The sequence below is a fragment of the Schistocerca cancellata genome, chromosome 2 (assembly GCF_023864275.1).
Source record: "Schistocerca cancellata isolate TAMUIC-IGC-003103 chromosome 2, iqSchCanc2.1, whole genome shotgun sequence".
Classification (NCBI taxonomy): domain Eukaryota; kingdom Metazoa; phylum Arthropoda; class Insecta; order Orthoptera; family Acrididae; genus Schistocerca; species Schistocerca cancellata.
In genome coordinates, this window is record NC_064627.1 from 132,836,198 (window position 1) to 132,855,985 (window position 19,788).

General features: G+C 43.4%; 1 long non-coding RNA gene across 1 annotated transcript in view; it reads left to right on the forward strand.

Annotated features, from left to right (window-relative positions):
- The window catches only part of LOC126161395 (uncharacterized), a 96,078-nt gene that overhangs the window by 27,404 nt on the left and 48,886 nt on the right, over positions 1–19,788 (forward strand). The window lies entirely within an intron of this gene.

Here is a 19,788-nt window from a genome sequence, read left to right on the forward strand (position 1 = left end):
GAAAGCGCCTACATCATCCGCGTATGCCACACATTTAATGGAAGCATTGTGTATTTGTACACCTTTTGACGTCCTGCCTATTGTTCTGAGAAGCGGGTCTATGGCGATCACGAACATTGACAGCGGACACCCTTGCCTGACAGGGCGGCAAATAGGGATCGGTTTAGTTTGCCATCCATTTAATGTGACTATTGATCTTGCTCCCGTGAGAATATTTTGAATAATTTTGATAAATTCTCGGCCAAATCCCATTTTTGTCATGACTTGTAGAAAGTATTTATGGCTTATGCGATCGAAAGCGTTCGCAAAGTCAATAGATAGAAGAGTTGTCGATAACTTATGGACTGCCGTGTGCGCTACTATGTCTATAAGGACGCTGCGTGGAAAATATTGTGGTATGTGACTCCGCACGTTTGGTAGGAGCTGATAGCTTTGTTCATGACTGACTTCATCTTCGCTGCAAGGCACCTTGCAACGATTTTGTAATCCGTGTTGAGTAACGTGATGGGCTGGAAATCTTGGACACGACACGTAAGTTGCGTTTTGGGGACGAGCACAACTCGACCTTCCAGAAATTTTGCGGGGATTTCGGTGCCACGAATTACTTCATTTACTATGTCGGTGAGTTTTTGCCCAAAGATGTCCCAGTAGACCTGATACAATTCGGTTGGGAGGCCATCAGGTCCCGGAGACATTCCTTTAGAGCACGATTGTATAATATGTTTTGTGTCTTGTACTGTCATCTCTGCTATTAACTGTTCTCGGTCCGCGTTCGAAATGCCAGTCTGCAGGTAACATAACAAGTACTTTAGTGCTACGTCGTCTATCTCGACGTTTTGAAATAAGTCCGTGTAGCGGGCTGTAATATGTTGGAGAATCTCAGTTTTCCGCGTAAGGCGCTCGCCTGACGCAGTCGTTATCGATGCTACGTGTTTGCGTATTGCCCGTGTTTTTTCACGCGCGAGGAGGTAGGACGACGGTTCTTCGTCATCCACAGCGCACAAGGCGCGACTTACCAAGATTCCTTTTGCCTTTCGTTATGTATACGGAGAATCTTTGCTTTAATACGGTTTAAGCGGAGGCGGAGATTGTCATTTGGAATGACAGGGGCGTTTAACGCTTCTTTGAGGCATTGTTGGTAAAATTATGATGTGTGCTGCGTCCAGAAGGATACCTCCTGGCTATAACATTGAGCAATCATCCTAATTTGCGGCTTTTCATAGAAAGTCCACCACTCGAGTGCTGAGCCGTAGTTTATCTCTTTCTGCCATGTTGTTGTTGTTGTTGTCTTCAGTCCTGAGACTGGTTTGATGCAGCTCTCCATGCTACTCTATCCTGTGCAAGCTTCTTCATCTCCCAGTACCTACTGCAACCTACATCCTTCTGAATCTGCTTGGTGTATTCATCTCTTGGTCTCCCCCTACGATTGTTACCCTCCACGCTGCCATCCAATACTAAATTGGTGATCCCTTGATGCCTCAGAACATGTCCTACCAACCGATCTTCTGGTCAAGTTGTGCCACAAACTTCTCTTCTCCCCAATCCTATTCAATACTTCCTCATTAGTTGTGTGATCTACCCATCTGATCTTCAGCATTCTTCTGTAGCACCACATTTCAAAAGCTTCTTTCTCTTCTTCTCCAAACTATTTACCGTCCATGTTTCACTTCCATACATGGCTACACTCCATACAAATACTTTCAGAAATGACTTCCTGACACTTAAAGCTATACTCGATGTTAACAAATTTCTCTTCTTCAGAAACGCTTTCCTTGCCACTGCCAGTCTACATTTTATATCCTCTCTACTTCGACCATCATCAGTTATTTTGCTCCCCAAATAGCAAAACTCCTTTACTACTTTAAGTGTCTCATTTCCTAATCTAATACCCTCAGCATCACCCGACTTAATTCGACTACATTCCATTATCCTCGTTTTGCTTTTGTTGATGTTCATCTTATATCCTCCCTTCAAGACACCATCCATTCCGTTCAACTGCTCTTCCAAGTCCTTTGCTGTCTCTGACAGAATTACAATGTCATCGGCGAACCTCAAAGTTTTTATTTCTTCTCCATGGATTTTAATACCTACTCCAAATTTTTCTTTTCTTTCCTTTACTGCTTGCTCAATATACAGATTGAATAACATTGGGGTGAGGCTACAACCCTGTCTCACTCCCTTCCCAACCGCTGCTTCCCTCTCATGCCCCTCGACTCTTATAACTGCCATCTGGTTTCTGTACAAATTGTAAATAGCCTTTCGCTCCCTGTATTTTACCCCTGCCACCTTTAGAATTTGAAAGAGAGTATTCCAGTCAACATTGTCAAAAGCTTTCTCTAAGTCTACAAATGCTAGAAACGTAGGTTTGCCTTTCCTTAATCTTTCTTCTAAGATAAGTCGTAAGGTCAGTATTCCCTCACGTGTTCCAGTATTTCTACGGAATCCAAACTGATCTTCCCCGAGGTCGGCTTCTACTAGTTTTTCCATTCGTCTGTAAAGAATTCGTGTTAGTATTTTGCAGCTGTGGCTTATTAAACTGATTGTTCGGTAATTTTCACATCTGTCAACACCTGCTTTCTTTGGGATTGGAAGGATTATATTCTTCTTGAAGTCTGAGGATATTTCGCCTGTTTCATACATCTTCCTCACCAGATGGTAGAGTTTCGTCAGGACTGGCTCTCCCAAGGCCGTCAGTAGTTCTACTGGAATGTTGTCTACTCCGGGGGCCTTGTTTCGACTCAGGTCTTTCAGTGCTCTGTCAAACTCTTCACGCAGTATCGTATTTCCCATTTCATCTTCATCTACATCCTCTTCCATTTCCATAATATTGTCCTCAAGTACATCGCCCTTGTATAGACCCTCTATATACTCCTTCCACCTTTCTGCTTTCCCTTCTTTGCTTAGAACTGGGTTTCCATCTGAGCTCTTCATGTTCATACAAGTGGTTCTCTTATCTCCAAAGGTCTCTTTAATTTTCCTGTAGGCAGTATCTATCTTACCCCTAGTGAGATAAGCCTCTACATCCTTACATTTGTCCTCTAGCCATCCCTGCTTAGCCATTCTGCACTTCCTGTCAATCTCATTTTTGAGACGTTTGTATTCCTTTTTGCCTGCTTCATTTACTGCATTTTTATATTTTCTCCTTTCATCAATTAAATTCAATATTTCTTCTGTTACCCAAGGATTTCTACTAGCCCTCGTCTTTTTACATACTTGATCCTCTGCTGCCTTCACTACTTCATCCCTCAAAGCTACCCATTCTTCTTCTACTGTATTTCTTTCCCCCATTCCTGTCAATTGTTCCCTTATGCTCTCCCTGAAACTCTGTACAACCTCTGGTTCTTTCAGTTTATCCAGGTCCCATCTCCTTAAATTCCCACCTTTTTGCAGTTTCTTCAGTTTTAATCTACAGGTCATAACCAATAGATTGTGGTCAGAGTCCACATCTGCCCCTGGAAATGTCTTACAATTTAAAACCTGGTGCCTAAATCTCTGCCTTACCATTATATAATCTATCTGATACCTTTTAGTATCTTAAACCAAGTGTTAGCTATGATTAAGTTGTGCTCTGTGCAAAATTCTACCAGGCGGCTTCCTCTTTCATTTCCTAGCCCCAATCCATATTCACCTACTACGTTTCCTTCTCTCCCTTTTCCTACACTCGAATTCCAGTCACCCATGACTATTAAATTTTCGTCTCCGTTCACTATCTGAATCATTTCTTTTATTTCATCATACATTTTTTCAATGTCTTCGTCATCTGCAGAGCTAGTTGGCATATAAACTTGTACTACTGTAGTAGATGTGGGCTTTGTATCTATCTTGGCCACAATAATGCGTTCACTATGCTGTTTGTAGTAGCTTACCCGCATTGCTATTTTCCTATTCATTATTAAACCTACTCCTGCATTACCCCTATTTGACTTTGTGTTTATAACCCTGTAGTCACCTGACCAGAAGTCTTGTTCCTCCTGCCACCGAACTTCACTAATTCCCACTATATCTAACTTTAACCTATCCATTTCCCTTTTTAAATTTTCTAACCTACCTGCCCGATTAAGGGATCTGACATTCCACGCTCCGATCCGTAGAACGCCAGTTTTCTTTCTCCTGATAACGACATCCTCTTGAGTAGTCCCCGCCCGGAGATCCGAATGGGGGACTATTTTACCTCCGGAATATTTTACCCAAGAAGACGCCATCATCATTTAATCATACAGTAAAGCTGCATGCCCTCGGGAAAAATTACGGCCGTAGTTTCCCCTTGCTTTCAGCCGTTCGCAGTACCAGCACAGCAAGGCCGTTTTGGTTATTGTTACAAGACCAGATCAGTCAATCATCCAGACTGTTGCCCCTGCAACTGCTGAAAAGGCTGCTGCCCCTCTTCAGGAACCACACGTTTGTCTGGCCTCTCAACAGATACCCCTCCGTTGTGGTTGTACCTACGGTACGGCTATCTGTATCGCTGAGGCACGCAAGCCTCCCCACCAACGGCAAGGTCCATGGTTCATGCTGCCATACAGATTACATTTTCGAACAGAAGTCTGTCGCGGCAAGATGTTTCGTATTAAGCTTCCACAACCTGGGAGTAGGTGTTTCATTTGTACGCTGCAGGTGGATGGCAACTACATAACCGCAATGGTCGCTAAACGCGACAGGGATGATATTTACGTTATTTAAATTGTTTGTAATCTGTTGAGAGACGTATATGCGGTCTATTCTGCTTGCTCCACTATTATGTATGTGCGTATGCTGCGTTGTATGTGGGTGGAGGAGACGCCACGTGTCTCGCAGATCTGTGGCGGTCAACAGTTTCACTAATTCAGGACACGTAGTGGCCGTAGGGTGCTGGTCGGATGGGTCTGTTACACAGTTAAAATCGCCACCGAGAACTATGGGACGGGTAGTATCAAACAAGGGAATTATTTCGTGATTGAAAAATGTTGCGTGTATTCGTCTATTATCTGTCCCTGAGGGGGCGTAAATATTGATAAATCTCATCCCTTGTACATTACACGCAATTGCGCGTCCGCTTGGCAACGTTTGGACATTGTCTGGCTCTAGGGAATTTTTGTATACAATCGCGGTACCGCATTTTACATTATTGTTAATGTCATAAATAACATCATATCCATTTATGTTATAGAGGATGTTTGCGGTAACTTCCTGAAGGAATATTACGTCAAAACGACTGTAATGTACAGAGTCCACAAGGGATAAAATTTTGTGAATTGCAGAAATCCCGTTTATATTTATATTTAAGGTAAGAATAGATAAATCTTTTATTTGCGTATAACACAGGCATTGGAAGTGGAGAAAGAAACAGAAACATTAACTAAGGGAGACGGGGTATAAATGGAGATAATTTCATTCTGCGAATGGTTTGTTTCGTTATGTGACGAGTATTGCAACTAATTTTCAACCGGGTTTGTACTCAAACGTCTTCGGACCAAACAGTACTGCGTTGTTGATCTGAGCGCGGAGGATCATTATTGGTTTCCATCGGTATGTGCGTATGTGGCGAATCGACTTGCATGGCATGGACCGCATGAACGTCGTCTGTAAGGTCGTGGGCTGTGTGCCGAGCACGACGTTCATGCATTTCCTCTGCGTTTCTTTTAATTGGCGCTGATAATACAGCCTCCGTTACAAGCGGTTGTATGCTGATTTCTTTCTCTTTCTCTTGCTTATTAAGGAATTCCCATAGATGTCGAACAGTTGCATCGCGCCGGCGTTCTGCATCTGTTTCAGGCGACGCAACAGGGACGACTGTCACGGGGCATTGTTGATCAGATTTAGAACTAGCATCCGAATTTCCGTTTCCACGCCCGCCTCGATGTTTTATTTTTGAAGTATAATTTGTTGAATAGCTCATCGACCTCCTACTCGGGGATGGACTGGGGTCTTTACGTGAAACACGCTTTTGTGAGGAGGCAGCAGCAGGGCTGTTTTTCGTGTTGTTCGGAATAATATCGGATGCAGTATCGTCACTGTTTGGCGGCTCTGGATGATTGTCAGCCACAACCGTGTCATTTGTTGCATTATTGCCGACAGAATTTTCTGGAATGACGGATTTTTCGTCAATTTCTGTTACGTCCATGACATTGGCCGTGTTCGCTGTTGTCGCAGAAGATTCACAGGCAACCTCTGTCACAGAGAGTGACGAGGGCCTAATCGGAGCATCACCCAACGCTACAGACGCATACGAATTTTTCTGCGTTTGTGCGCTATCCCCGCCGAGCAGGAGCTGCGCAGAGCGACGCTTATTCGTACAATTTTGTCGAAAATGATCAGTTGCATTGCAGTACGACCACGTCTGTGGCTGTCCATTGTACGATATAAAAGCCCTGTAACCGCCTATGACGAGAAAAGACGGGATGTGCTGTTTCAGTTCAATAGGAACATTTCTTAGTCCGTTGTATACTTGTAGGCGGAAACCACTACCCCATTTTTCATTCGTCACTGAAAGCACATTCCCATACGGCATGAGACCACAAGCAATGATTTGCGTTGGTATTTCAAAAGGGAGGTTGAAAATACGCACTTGACGAATACCGTAACCCGCGTGGCACACGGTCACGTCGCAAACGCTTCCATCACGATATTTAAACTTCCGTTTTCCACAGTTTCCATTTACGAGATTTTCGCACATTTCCGCACTGAATTTCATAAACAAGGTTCTGGTAATAAAAGTCCCACTGGACTCCATACGTTTCGGTATCGGTGAGACCGAGTTCGTCTATAATCCAGTCGTGAGCTTCGTATGCCGTAGGGCGTACAGCTCCTTTGTCGAAAATAACATTCAATGTGTTCGATCTGTTTACGTTTTCCATTTTCTAAACTGTTATTTTAACTTAAGAACTACGCTAAAAACGTGCGAAAATGAGAAACTCGACAGCGGAACGCAACGCGGCGATGCAAACAAAACGGCCGCTAGCCGTAACTAACCTCAGGATATCACACACATCCATGCCCTAGGCAGGATTCGAACCTGCGAGCGAAGCGGTCGCGCGGTTCCAGACTGAAGCGCCTAGAACCGATCGGCCACACCGGCTGGCAAACTTTTGTACGTTTCAATTCGATTTTAAGTAACTCAGCAGTTAAATCTTCACGTGTCTGTCCTAGCGTTTGCTCAATTTTGTCCAACTTTTGAAGATTTTGTTCCACTGTGTCTAACTTTTGAAGCTTTTGTCCCATTTGTTGCACTAATTGTAATAACAACACATTAGTGTCTGGAACATGTTCCTTTGTGCTTTCCGGCAGCGCATTTGCACATTTTGAAAACCAGAGAGTGAGTCTTGACTTAATTAAGAAAAGTGTAAGGACGCAAAACCTGAATCTACGGTATTTGCAAGAGTTTGTTCTGTCATTTCGCATTCCTGAGGCGAACTATTGCCCATCAGTCGATCGACAATGCTTCCGTGTTCACTAACTGTTTCACTATCTACAACGTTATTTACTGCCTGGTCCATTTCCCTATGCACAATTACCAAGTTATTTTGGACATTTGTCACATCATTCCTAGGTGGTGCTAACACGTTACTCTTGTCTTCACTGTCATTTCTCAATTTACTTTGGAGCCTAGTGTTGCGCTTTTCACACGCCATGATTATCACAGAATTTCACGCGATAACACAGAAAAACAATTTGAAAAGCAAAAAAAATAAAATAAAAAATAAAAAGACACATTAAAAATAGTACTTCAAATAATATCTGATTAATTGCAAACGCTATTGCGAAGTACTTGGTGCAATCCATGTGCATGCCACAACTGTTTAGCTCATTACAATATTGAACAACAATGAAAAACTACAACTACAAAGGAAATTCTCTGTATAATTACACGCTAGCAGTAACAATAATTTCTAATCATGCACTAATTATTAAAAGTACCAGACAAATCAGAAGATTCCAGTGAGGTATACTCGGCTAAGGGTCGACAGATGTGTGAATCTGCACTAAAATTGCTGAAAGACAGACCCACAACATCCTAGCGCAACGCAAGCTGACTGCTCAAAAAAGATAACCTGATTTCAAATAAGTAATTCAAAAGAATGGCCCTGACTAAAAAGAAATCCTAACTATAACCTATACATTTCATTAATCACTTACCTCACAAAAATCCTCATTACGCGAACTATTGCAATACAGCGAGCACCATTACTGCCAGCTAAAAGAAAGATTCGGTAATTTCATAGAATGATTGCCTATCGAAGTCGCTGGATCCAAACGATATATATTCACATATATATATATATATATATATATATATATATATATATATATATATATATATATAGGGTGATTCAAAAAGAATACCACAACTTTAGGAATTTAAAATTCTGCAACGACAAAAGGCAGAGCTAAGCACTATCTGTCGGCGAATTAAGGGAGCTATAAAGTTTCATTTAGTTGTACATTTGTTCGCTTGAGGCGCTGTTGACTAGGCGTCAGCGTCAGTTGATGCTAAGATGGCGACCGCTCAACAGAAAGCTTTTTGTGTTATTGAGTACGGCAGAAGTGAATCGACGACAGTTGTTCAGCGTGCATTTCGAACGAAGTATGGTGTTAAACCTCCTGATAGGTGGTATATGAAACGTTGGTATAAACAGTTTACAGAGAATGGGTGTTTGTGCAAAGGGAAAAGTTCTGGACGGCCGAGAACGAGTGATGAAAATGTAGCACGCATCCAGCAAGCATTTGTTCGCAGTCCAGGAAAATCGACTCCCAGAGCTAGCAGAGAGCTGCAAATTCCACAATCAACTGTATGAGAGTCCTACGAAAAAGGTTAGTTATGAAACCTTATCGTCTGAAACTGGTTCAAGCACTGTCTGCAGCTGATAAGATTAAAAGAATCGATTTCTGTGATTTTATCCTTGCTCAAATGGAAACAGATGAATCTTTCGATTCAAAGATTGTGTTCAGTCAACTTTCCACACTAACGAGAAAGTCAACCGTCACAATGTCTGTATATGGGGCACTGAGAATCCGCGGGAAACAACTCAGTATGAACGTGACTCGCCTAAGGTGAACGTTTTCTGTGCCATTTCAGCCAATAAAGTCTTTGGTCCCTTTTTCTTCGAAGGTGCTACTGTAACTGTACTACAGTATCTGGAGATGTTAGAGAAGTGGCTGTTCCCTCAGCTCGAACAAGAAGCACAACAATTCATACACTCCTGGAAATGGAAAAAAGAACATATTGACACCGGTGTGTCAGACCCACCATACTTGCTCCGGACACTGCGAGAGGGCTGTACAAGCAATGATCACACGCACAGCACAGCGGACACACCAGGAACCGCGGTGTTGGCCGTCGAATGGCGCTAGCTGCGCAGCATTTGTGCACCGCCGCCGTCAGTGTCAGCCAGTTTGCCGTGGCATACGGAGCTCCATCGCAGTCTTTAACACTGGTAGCATGCCGCGACAGCGTGGACGTGAACCGTATGTGCAGCTGACGGACTTTGAGCGAGGGCGTATAGTGGGCATGCGGGAGGCCGGGTGGACGTACCGCCGAATTGCTCAACACGTGGGGCGTGAGGTCTCCACAGTACATCGATGTTGTCGCCAGTGGTTGGCGGAAGGTGCACGTGCCCGTCGACCTGGGACCGGACCGCAGCGACGCACGGATGCACGCCAAGACCGTAGGATCATACGCAGTGCCGTAGGGGACCGCACCGCCACTTCCCGGCAAATTAGGGACACTGTTGCTCCTGGGGTATCGGCGAGGACCATTCGCAACCGTCTCCATGAAGCTGGGTTATGGTCCCGCACACCGTTAGGCCGTCTTCCGCTCACGCCCCAACATCGTGCAGCCCGCCTCCAGTGGTGTCGCGACAGGCGTGAATGGAGGGACGAATGGAGACGTGTCGTCTTCAGCGATGAGAGTCGCTTCTGCCTTGGTGCCAATGATGGTCGTATGCGTTTTTGGCGCCGTGCAGGTGAGCGCCACAATCAGGACTGCATACGACCGAGGCACACAGGGCCAACACCCGGCATCATGGTGTGGGGAGCGATCTCCTACACTGGCCGTACACCACTGGCGATCGTCGAGGGGACACTGAATAGTGCACGATACATCCAAACCGTCATCGAACCCATCGTTCTACCATTCCTAGACCGGCAAGGGAACTTGCTGTTCCAACAGGACAGTGCACGTCCGCATGTATCCCGTGCCACCCAACGTGCTCTAGAAGGTGTAAGTCAACTACCCTGACCAGCAAGATCTCCGGATCTGTCCCCCATTGAGCATGTTTGGGACTGGATGAAGCGTCGTCTCACGCGGTCTGCACGTCCAGCACGAACGCTGGTCCAACTGAGGCGCCAGGTGGAAATGGCATGGCAAGCCGTTCCACAGGACAACATCCAGCATCTCTACGATGGGAGAATAGCAGCCTGCATTGCTGGGAAAGGTGGATATACACTGTACTAGTGCCGACATTGTGCATGCTCTGTTGCCTGTGTCTATGTGCCTGTGGTTCTGTCAGTGTGATCATGTGATGTATCTGACCCCAGGAATGTGTCAATAAAGTTTCCCCTTCCTGGGACAATGAATTCACGGTGTTCTTATTTCAATTTCCAGGAGTGTATTTCAGCAGGATGGAGTGCCACCACATTGGCACATATCTGTCCGTAACTACCTCAACGTCAACTACCCGAGGCCGCCAGGCAGCCCGTGACAGAGCACTTCATCACTGGCCTCCAAGAAGCCCTGATCTTACCCCCTGCGATTTTTTCTTATGGGGGTATGTTAAGGATATGGTGTTTCGGCCACCTCTCCCAGCCACCATTGATGATTTGAAACGAGAAATAACAGCAGCTATCCAAACTGTTACGCCTGATATGCTACAGAGTGTGTGGAACGAGTTGGAGTATCGGGTTGATATTGCTCGAGTGTCTGGAGGGGGCCATATTGAACATCTCTGAACTTGTTTTTGGGTGAATGATGTATAACAGAAGGTTATATTAAGTCTCTTTCATTAAATACACATTTTTAAAGTTGTGGTATTCTTTTTCAATCACCCTGTATATATATATATATATATATATATATATATATATATATATATATATATATATATATATATATAGCTGCGGAATGCGGATAGCTGCGGAATGTTCGTGCGGAGAGCCAAATATCTAGTCATCTATTTTGTCTCGAAAAAAATTGTTTCATGTAAATGAAGGAAATCTACATCTGTCCATGTAGTTAGTTCCTCATTACAACTTACACTTTTCGGGTACAAAATTGAAAACCACTGTTTTGGAATTCGTCTGTGTTCTGCGCTATGCAATCTCTCTCATTCAATTGTAAGGAAACTATTCGACGAAAAAATTTATTTTTACGCATGTTATAGCCTGATATCACAGCTTGATAATGAACTGGTTTTCTCTTCGCTGCTGCCCATGGTTTTCGTGATACTTCATAATTAAGTAAAATACAGCGTATATTTTGAAAAGTTTGCAGTAAAAAATTTCGTCGCTGGCTACTTTGCGTTTGGTGCATTTGAATTCGTATAATGCTGCGTAGGAATTGTAGCTAAGATATCGAAATTGTTTTTAACCCTGGAAGGAGAGCCATATCTCTTTCCAGTCTCGAGTAATCGAGTGATATACATTGGCGCTTGGTCGCAGCTGCCTACGGCGCGCCACGCTTGAGGCTATTATCCCTCACAATGCAGAGTTGTGCCGTATTTATTTTCCGCATGTCGTCTATGAAGGCATTTACAGTCACATTTTATGTATGCATCTTTAAGAGGTTCATCATTTTAAAAGTAGAAAAAGGCGTTTGCAGATTCAGGTGCAGAGCTACCTATTTCCTGTATGTGTCATTTTTTCTTGTCTGCACTGCTTCGTTCACGAAACAGTAAATAACTATTATCAACACAATTCTTAAGAAAGTAAGTAAAGTCGACCTGGTAACTGTTTACCTTGCCATTAAATGACAATAGAGACGAGAAAAAAATACACTTTTCATTCTAGTACAGCGCGAAATGTTCTTAGAATGAAGCTAGTTCGCTTCGTAGCCGCGAGGAGTGTGGTGTCACCGCCAGACACGACACTTGCTAGGTGGTAGCCTTTAAATCGGCCGCGGTCCGCTAGTATACGTCGGACCCGCGTGTCGCCACTGTCAGTGATTGCAAACCGAGCGCCGCCACACGGCAGGTCTAGAGAGACGTCCTAGCACTCGCCCCAGTTGTACAGCTGACTTTGCTAGCGAAGCTACACTGACAAAATACGCTCTCATTTGCCGAGACGATAGTTAGCATAGCCTTCAGCTACGTCATTGGCTACGACCTAGCAAGGCGCCATTTATCCTTTGCTATTTAACTTGTGACGCCTGTACCGTCAGACTGATGTTCTCCAATTATGGATTAAAGTTAAGTATTCCAGCAATTACGTTCTTTTCTTACTAGACTCAACTACTTAACATTGTTCCAGACCTCACGCCAGTCTGCGTGAGCTGAAACGCGTGCATTTCGGCCTCCTCTAGCAACACGGTGTTGGCTCTTCTGCCAACACATCAAGGAGGCCAAGCAAATAGACTGAATTGTTCTCTCCTTCTTTTTTTTAAGCTGGTAGTCGCGATGGATGCTCGACACTGTGCAGTAGTGGCAGACGTAGGGTTAAAAATACTGAAAAAGAGAAAAATACACCGAAAGTACTGGGTGCATTCAGTAGTGAGTAGTCGGTTGTTGCAAGGAGCGTTTTACGTTATATTTAACGAGCTACGAGAGGATAAAATGAAATTTTTCAACTATTTCCGAATGTCTTTCTCAAGCTTCGATGAATTAGATCACACGCTTGGACACGCCTTACAGATGCAAGACACGAACACGAGACTCGCTTTACCTTCAATGAAAATGCTGGCTATAACTTTAAGGTAAGTGAATTCTCATGTATAAGTATCCTCTTACAGCCAAAAATTATCTCAGCTAAAATTAAAGAAACCCAGTAATATCTATCACTAGTTTTAACAACACTTGCGTTTCAATTAAAAAAAAAGATAATGATTAGGTCAATAAACGAACAAGTTTAATTCTCTTTTCTTTATTGATATTGAATCTGTCTTTTGAGGATAAGAAACATCAATTAACTGTAAATGAAATTAACAGAATGGGTATGCAAAAAGGGAAAGTAACTCCTTTTAATTCACTTTTCTGCAAAAACCCTCTACTCAAGAGTCAAAATCAATAAACTCTGGTGAAATAGAAGGCGTTGTTCTCTAGACGTCAGAATTCTTTCAGCTCGATACTGTTGAGACTGCATCTGCACTAATTGAGGAGCTGCACGCTGGTTGTACATATTTCCTTGTGTATGTAATGTTTGGAAATGTCCTGGGCTAACTGCATGCGTTGGTGCATGTTGCATAGGTTGCTGACACGCTGCATAACAGCCATGAAGTGGTTGCGATCTTGCGTTTTAGATGCGCTGAAGTTGGCGTAAAACTTCCATACGGAATTCTAGTTTTTGATCTAAATCAAACTTACGCAGCGTGGGCAACAAGGAATCAAAAAACGATTTGTCTTCGTCCTCAGCGGACGGAGAACGAATTGGAAGACTATCCAGAAATTTGCATAATTTAGCTTCAAGATCTGTTTTCACGCTTCTCACTTTCGTTTTCTTTTGTGGAACTGATGAGCCTAGTGAAATCTGCTCAGGTGTTGAGGCGTCAACTGATGTTACTGGATTGCCGGTGTCGTCTTCTGCCAGGGAAAATTCCAAATGATGTTCCAAGTGCTGAATTTCGTCTTCCTGTAGACTTGAAACTGAATCTCTTCTTTCTAAAACAGTTGCCAAGAACCACAGCTGGTCAGCGTACACGTATTTTAATATTCTTGCTGCGTCTGAACCAGATTTCTTCACTTTCCTTACATATTTCCGATAATTGTCCCTAATGTTACGCCACTTTTGTTGTGCCTTCTGGCCCACAAAGGAGAAAAAAAGAAATAGAAATTTAACGTAACTTTAAAATCTTTAACATCATTAAATAATGACTAAATACTGAACGTAATTTTTATACATTTATATCTCTGGTTTAGGTATTTGGCTATTGGTCACTTAGTTGATCTGCACTATGCATACAGAATAGGCAAGTCAACAGCCACTGACATAGTGAGGAAAGTGTGCTGTGCGATTTGGGGCTGCCTGTGTGACAAGTGTCTGCCTCAGCCGACAGAGGAGGAGTGGAAGAATATTGCCAATGGATTCCAAATCCGTCCAAATTTCCCAAATTGTGTAGGGGCAATCGATGGTAAACACATTCGGTTGGTCAAACCTAAGACGAGTGGTTCACTGTTCTGTAATTATAAGGACTTCTTTTCCATTGTTCTTTTAACAGTGGCAGACTCAGATTATAGATTCGTTTTTGTTGACATTGGCTCGTTTGGAAAAGATTCTGACAGCACAATTTTTAAAAAATCTACCCTGTGGAAACGTCTGAACGGAAATATATTGTGTATACCAGAGCCCTCTGGCTTACCAAATGCCACAGGGATAGTTACACCGTATGTGTTTGTTGGTGACAAAGCATTTGGACTCTCAGAACACGTACTACGACCATATGGTGGTAAAATTTTACACGTGAGAAGAGAGTTTTCTACTATCGTCTGTCACGGGCTCGTAGGTACATTGAACGTTGGTACATGAACTTTTTTCGGCATATTGTCGAACAAATGGCGCGTGTTACAGCGAGCCATGCGTGTGAAATTGGATTTTGCTGTTGACATAACAAAAGCATGTTGTGTGCTGCTTAATTACGTGCGCGAGAGAGATGGGTACCAAATTGAAGACACATTTATTGTGAATGGATTTGAGACTGCAACAAACTTGGATGAAAGAAGAAGAAGTGTGTCAGCAATAAGAAACAGAGATGTAATGGCAAATTATTTTGTAAGTGATGTTGGTAAAGTGCCTTGGCAGGACAGCAAAATCTGAGGTGTTACATAGAGCAGAAAATGAACTTTTTAATGCATTTTCCTTAATATTTACAGTTTTATTAATTTAATTGTTCTAGCTTGTTATTATCGGTAATTACACCTGTAAATTCACCTGAGACTTATTAAAACTAACTAATCAGCTATTGTTGACTCTTTCATACACTATCCAGAAACTCGTTTGAGAGCAGTGCTTACTGAACCTTGTTTGTTTAATGTTCTATTTATAGTGATTTATCACTCTATCCAATATTGTAATTGTCCAAGGCGATCATGTGGCTTAAATCATGCCTTGCAAAAGAATCGATACCATTATTGCTAATTCTTACATATTATTGTCCAAATATGCTGTTCTTTTCTATTGTTATATTTGTGCATTGTTGTTAGATTATAAATGTGTAACATGTCAACAATAATAGAAATGCAGGACTTTCTCAACTTTTATGATTGTTCAGCAATCGCTAAACAAAAATACTTAACGAGTTCCAGAAAACTAATTCGGTAACTATGTTGCAATTCAGAGTGATCTTTTAACCAATTGTATTATTCTAATAGTGGACGAAAAACTTACCAACAGATTTTGTCTCTGTGCTTGAATGATCTGCGAAATCATCGAATAATGCACAGCAGATTTCATGCCATGCTGCATCCTTCTTATTTCTGTCCTTGTATTCCTCAGTCATTACATCCCAAATACAAGGCCTTTTTTCCACTTCCATTATCGGAATCTCCATATCTATTTTCTCAATGACTAGTGGGCACATCGTGGAAGTCACTTTGTAGTCACACGGAACGGAGCACGTAACAGCCTGCTGCAATTTGGCCACTCTACTCGGCTCCCAGCACTGACTGCTGTCAGCTGGCCCTTCTCCGCACACCTGTCGCACCGCCCGTGTGATATGCCCAATTGATTCTCATGACCCATAGCGCTGCGTGTGCCTCAGCGGGTTTTCCGTCTCGCTATGGGCGATGTGGCTGGCAAGCGGCAAAATTCCGCAGCCGCAGACGTTCCGCCCTGTGTGGACTGCTGCATCTACCCCATGCTCCATAGCGGTGCGGTCATTTACCGCGCGTCTGACGTTCCGCAGCTATTCCGCTCGTGTGGCCCCGGCCTAAGGCCAACCGCCATGGACAAAGTTCAATGACTCGCTGAAACTGTTCCATGTGACATCAGAAGAGCGGTCGCCGCTAACATCGAGAGGCATAAATCGAATACAATGACCTCACATCCACTCTTTCGATGTCAACCTGCCAAGCCAAGGCTGAAGTCCAGGAAGAGTTTCCTAACAACTTCACAGCCCTTAGAAGGATCAGCTGCGGCTACCCGACTCACCAAGTGGAAAGAAAGATGCCAACACCTGTCAAACTGGATGACACCACAAGAATCCCTGCCGCCTGGACACGTGGAGAAGTGGGTCATCTGGAAGTCACAAGATCGAGGGACAATCTCCTTAAATGAAACCTCCAACAGCCAAATGCCAACACAACACCGTGTGAATGCGGTGAATTTCAGACAACCCGGCATCTCTTCAAATGTAACTCATGCCCAACCAGCAGTAGCATGAAGGACTTAACGTCTGCAGCTCCTAATGCTACCAAAATTGCCCAATTCTGGGAGAATACTGTATAGTTTTCTTTGTGTGCATTGTATACGTGTTCATTTTTGTGTACCACTGACATGAATAGAAGAAAGACCAAAGATTCTAACTACTAAAGTCACTAACTACTAACAGGCGTATGATTAGCAAGGCAAAGATTTTGTTGCAAACCAAATAATGTATTTTTTTACCTTAGTAATGTCACATCTAGTTCAAACACGAAAATAAATCTTCATTGACATCCAGTACAAAGCTATATAATGATGACTAATATACAATCTCCAAGTCAGATACTTCCAGATTGTTAGCCTACGCTAACACTTCAGACCATCTACCCTTCATCAATGTAACTTCTCACATCTGAAATCCATCACTGCTGGCTGTTCACCTCCAACTATCCAACAGTACTTCCATCACTGCTGGCGACCAACTTCCAACTGCCCAAACTACTGGTGATTAGCTTCCAACAACGAGTCCAACCAGCCACAGAGTCTCTTACAAAGAAAGCACAGTCAGAGATCCAATGCAAAGCGCTACACAGCGCTGCCAACACAGAAGAAGCCCACGTACATAGTGAGTAATAGACCTAGGTTTAAATCCTGACCTTGGTACAAATTTTCATTCATCTCTTCAGTCTGCATATATACATCATGTATGATACCGACTTGAATTGTGTTGTTTGCCATGTCTTTCAATATTTCTTCATGTCGGAAATTTACTTTCTTTTAGGTGCTCAAGTAATTGACATCAGTCAACATACGAGGTGCATTCAAGTTCTAAGGCCTCTGATTTTTTTTCTCCGGACGGGAAAGAGATAGAAACATGCTCATTGTTTTAAAATGAGGCCGCATTCATTGTCAATACGTCCCAGAGATGGCAGCAGCGTACAGCAGATGGAATTTTACCGCCAGCGGTGAGAATGAGAACTGTTTTAAATACTTAAAATGGCGACGTTTTCCTTACGTGAATAGCATGCAATCATTCGTTTTATGAATTTGCGTGCTGTGAAACCAATTGAAATTCATCGACAGTTGAAGGAGACATGTGGTGATGGAGTTATGGATGTGTCGAACGTGCGTTCGTGGGTGCGACAGTTTAATGAAGACAGAACATCGTGTGATATCAAACTGAAACAACCTCGGGCTCGCACAAGCTGGACTGACGACATGATCGAGAAAGTGGAGAGAATTGTTTTGGGGGATCGCCGAATGACTGTTGAACATATCGCCTCCAGAGTTGGCATTTCTGTGGGTTCTGTGCACACAATCCTGCATGACGACCTGAAAATGCGAAAAGTGTCATCCAGGTGGGTGCTTGAATGCTGACGGACGACCACATGGCTGCCCGTGTGGCATGTTGCTAAGCAATGTTGACGCGCAATGACAGTATGACTGAGACTTTCTTTTCGTCGGTTGTCACAATGGATGAGACGTGGATGCCATTTTTCAATCAAGAAACAAAGCGCCAATCAGCTCAATGGAAGCACACAGATTCACCGCCACCAAAAAAATCTCGGGTAACCGCCAGTGCTGAAAAAATGATGGTGTCCATGTTCTGGGACAGCGAGGGCGTAATCCTTACCCATTGCGTTCCAAAGGGCACTACGGTAACAGGTGCATCCTACGAAAATATTTTGAAGAACAAATTCCTTCCTGCACTGCAACAAAAACGTCCGGGAAGGGCTGCGCGTGTGCTGTTTCACCAAGACAACGCACCCGCACATCGAGCTAAAGTTACGCAACAGTTTCTTCGTGATAACAACTTTGAAGTGATTCCTCATGCTCCCTACTCACCTGACATGGCTCCTAGTGACTTTTGGCTTTTTCCAACAATGAAAGACACTCTCCGTGGCCGCACATTCACCAGCTGTGCTGCTATTGCCTCAGCGATTTTCCAGTGGTCAAAACAGACTCCTAAAGAAGCTTTCGCTGCTGTCATGGAATCATGGCGTCAGCGTTGTGAAAAATGTGTACGTCTGCAGGGCGATTACGTCGACAAGTAACGCCAGTTTCATCGATTTCGGGTGAGTTGTTAATTAGAAAAATAATCGGAGGCCTTAGAACTTGAATGCACCTCGAATTGCTCATCCAATCCATAAACTGTTTGTGACTGTATCTTGTTATTTGGTGTGTTTTAAGTAGGTTTTTCAGCTAGTGTTGTTGATAGTCGGAGGGAGAACGAACTTGAAGGCGTTCTGCAGATCACATCACTTATTCAGAACTCTGTTTCAGAGTGAAGCCGATTGTGCCATGCGTTTGTCTTCAAACCTCAGTGACTCCGAATTCCGCCACCGCTTCTACCGACGCCACACTGGTTAAGCTGGTTGGCGTCTGGTGCTGGGTGCACTCTGAGGACATTGTGTCGCTGAAATCGAAAATACCATGACCTACTGTGCCAAAAATAGCCCTGTGCTCCACTTCCCAGTCATGTGGGATTGGTTTACCCTTATTGGTGGCGTCATCGGAGCAGTCGTACCAACAACAGCTCTTTAGTCATTCATACCCGTTCAGTGCTTATGATGAGACGCTGTCGATAAAATACTGATTATTAAGACAACAATGTGTGTTCTGTAATGAATTGTAATAAAGGTTTTGTGATATCCATAGAACAGTACTGAAACCAATATAATATACGAAGAATGTGTATGGCGCTAGGAAGAAACAGGACAAGGATGTCGGTAAGTGAGTAGGATTCCAGGTATGCCACAGGAAGATTGATTGGAGCCTTCAGCTGGGAAGGGGTGGGTAGGTTAGGTTAGCCTTCATTGCCTGGTTTGGAATAAGTTGATATATATGTGGCAGCGGGATTGGAGTTTTCGAGAATGGATAACTCCTTGCTGTGAGATATAGAGAGGTGGGTATGGAAAGCAACGTGCCATGGTGATGCTAGCGAGGAGGGGTATTCCAAACTAGCTGAGGAGTTATGAAAATGGGATGGACATGTGTTATCATCTGTCGCAGAGTAAAGTAATATGCTTTGTTTTTGATGGGTAGTAGCTGGGGATTCCTAACAAGTTTTCTATCAGACTAGTAAAAATATGCGTTGATGACAGGAAATTAAATCATGGATACGTAATATGTATTGTCATATTGGGCGACATTGGGACTGCTAGTGACACCGAATGGTTGGTTGGTTGATTTGGGTGGAGCAGACGAAACAGTGAAGTCATTTGACCCATCAGAGTGAGGAAGGATGTGCAAGGAAATCGTCTATACCCCTTCAAAGGAACGATCCTGCCATTTGCCTCAATGAACTAA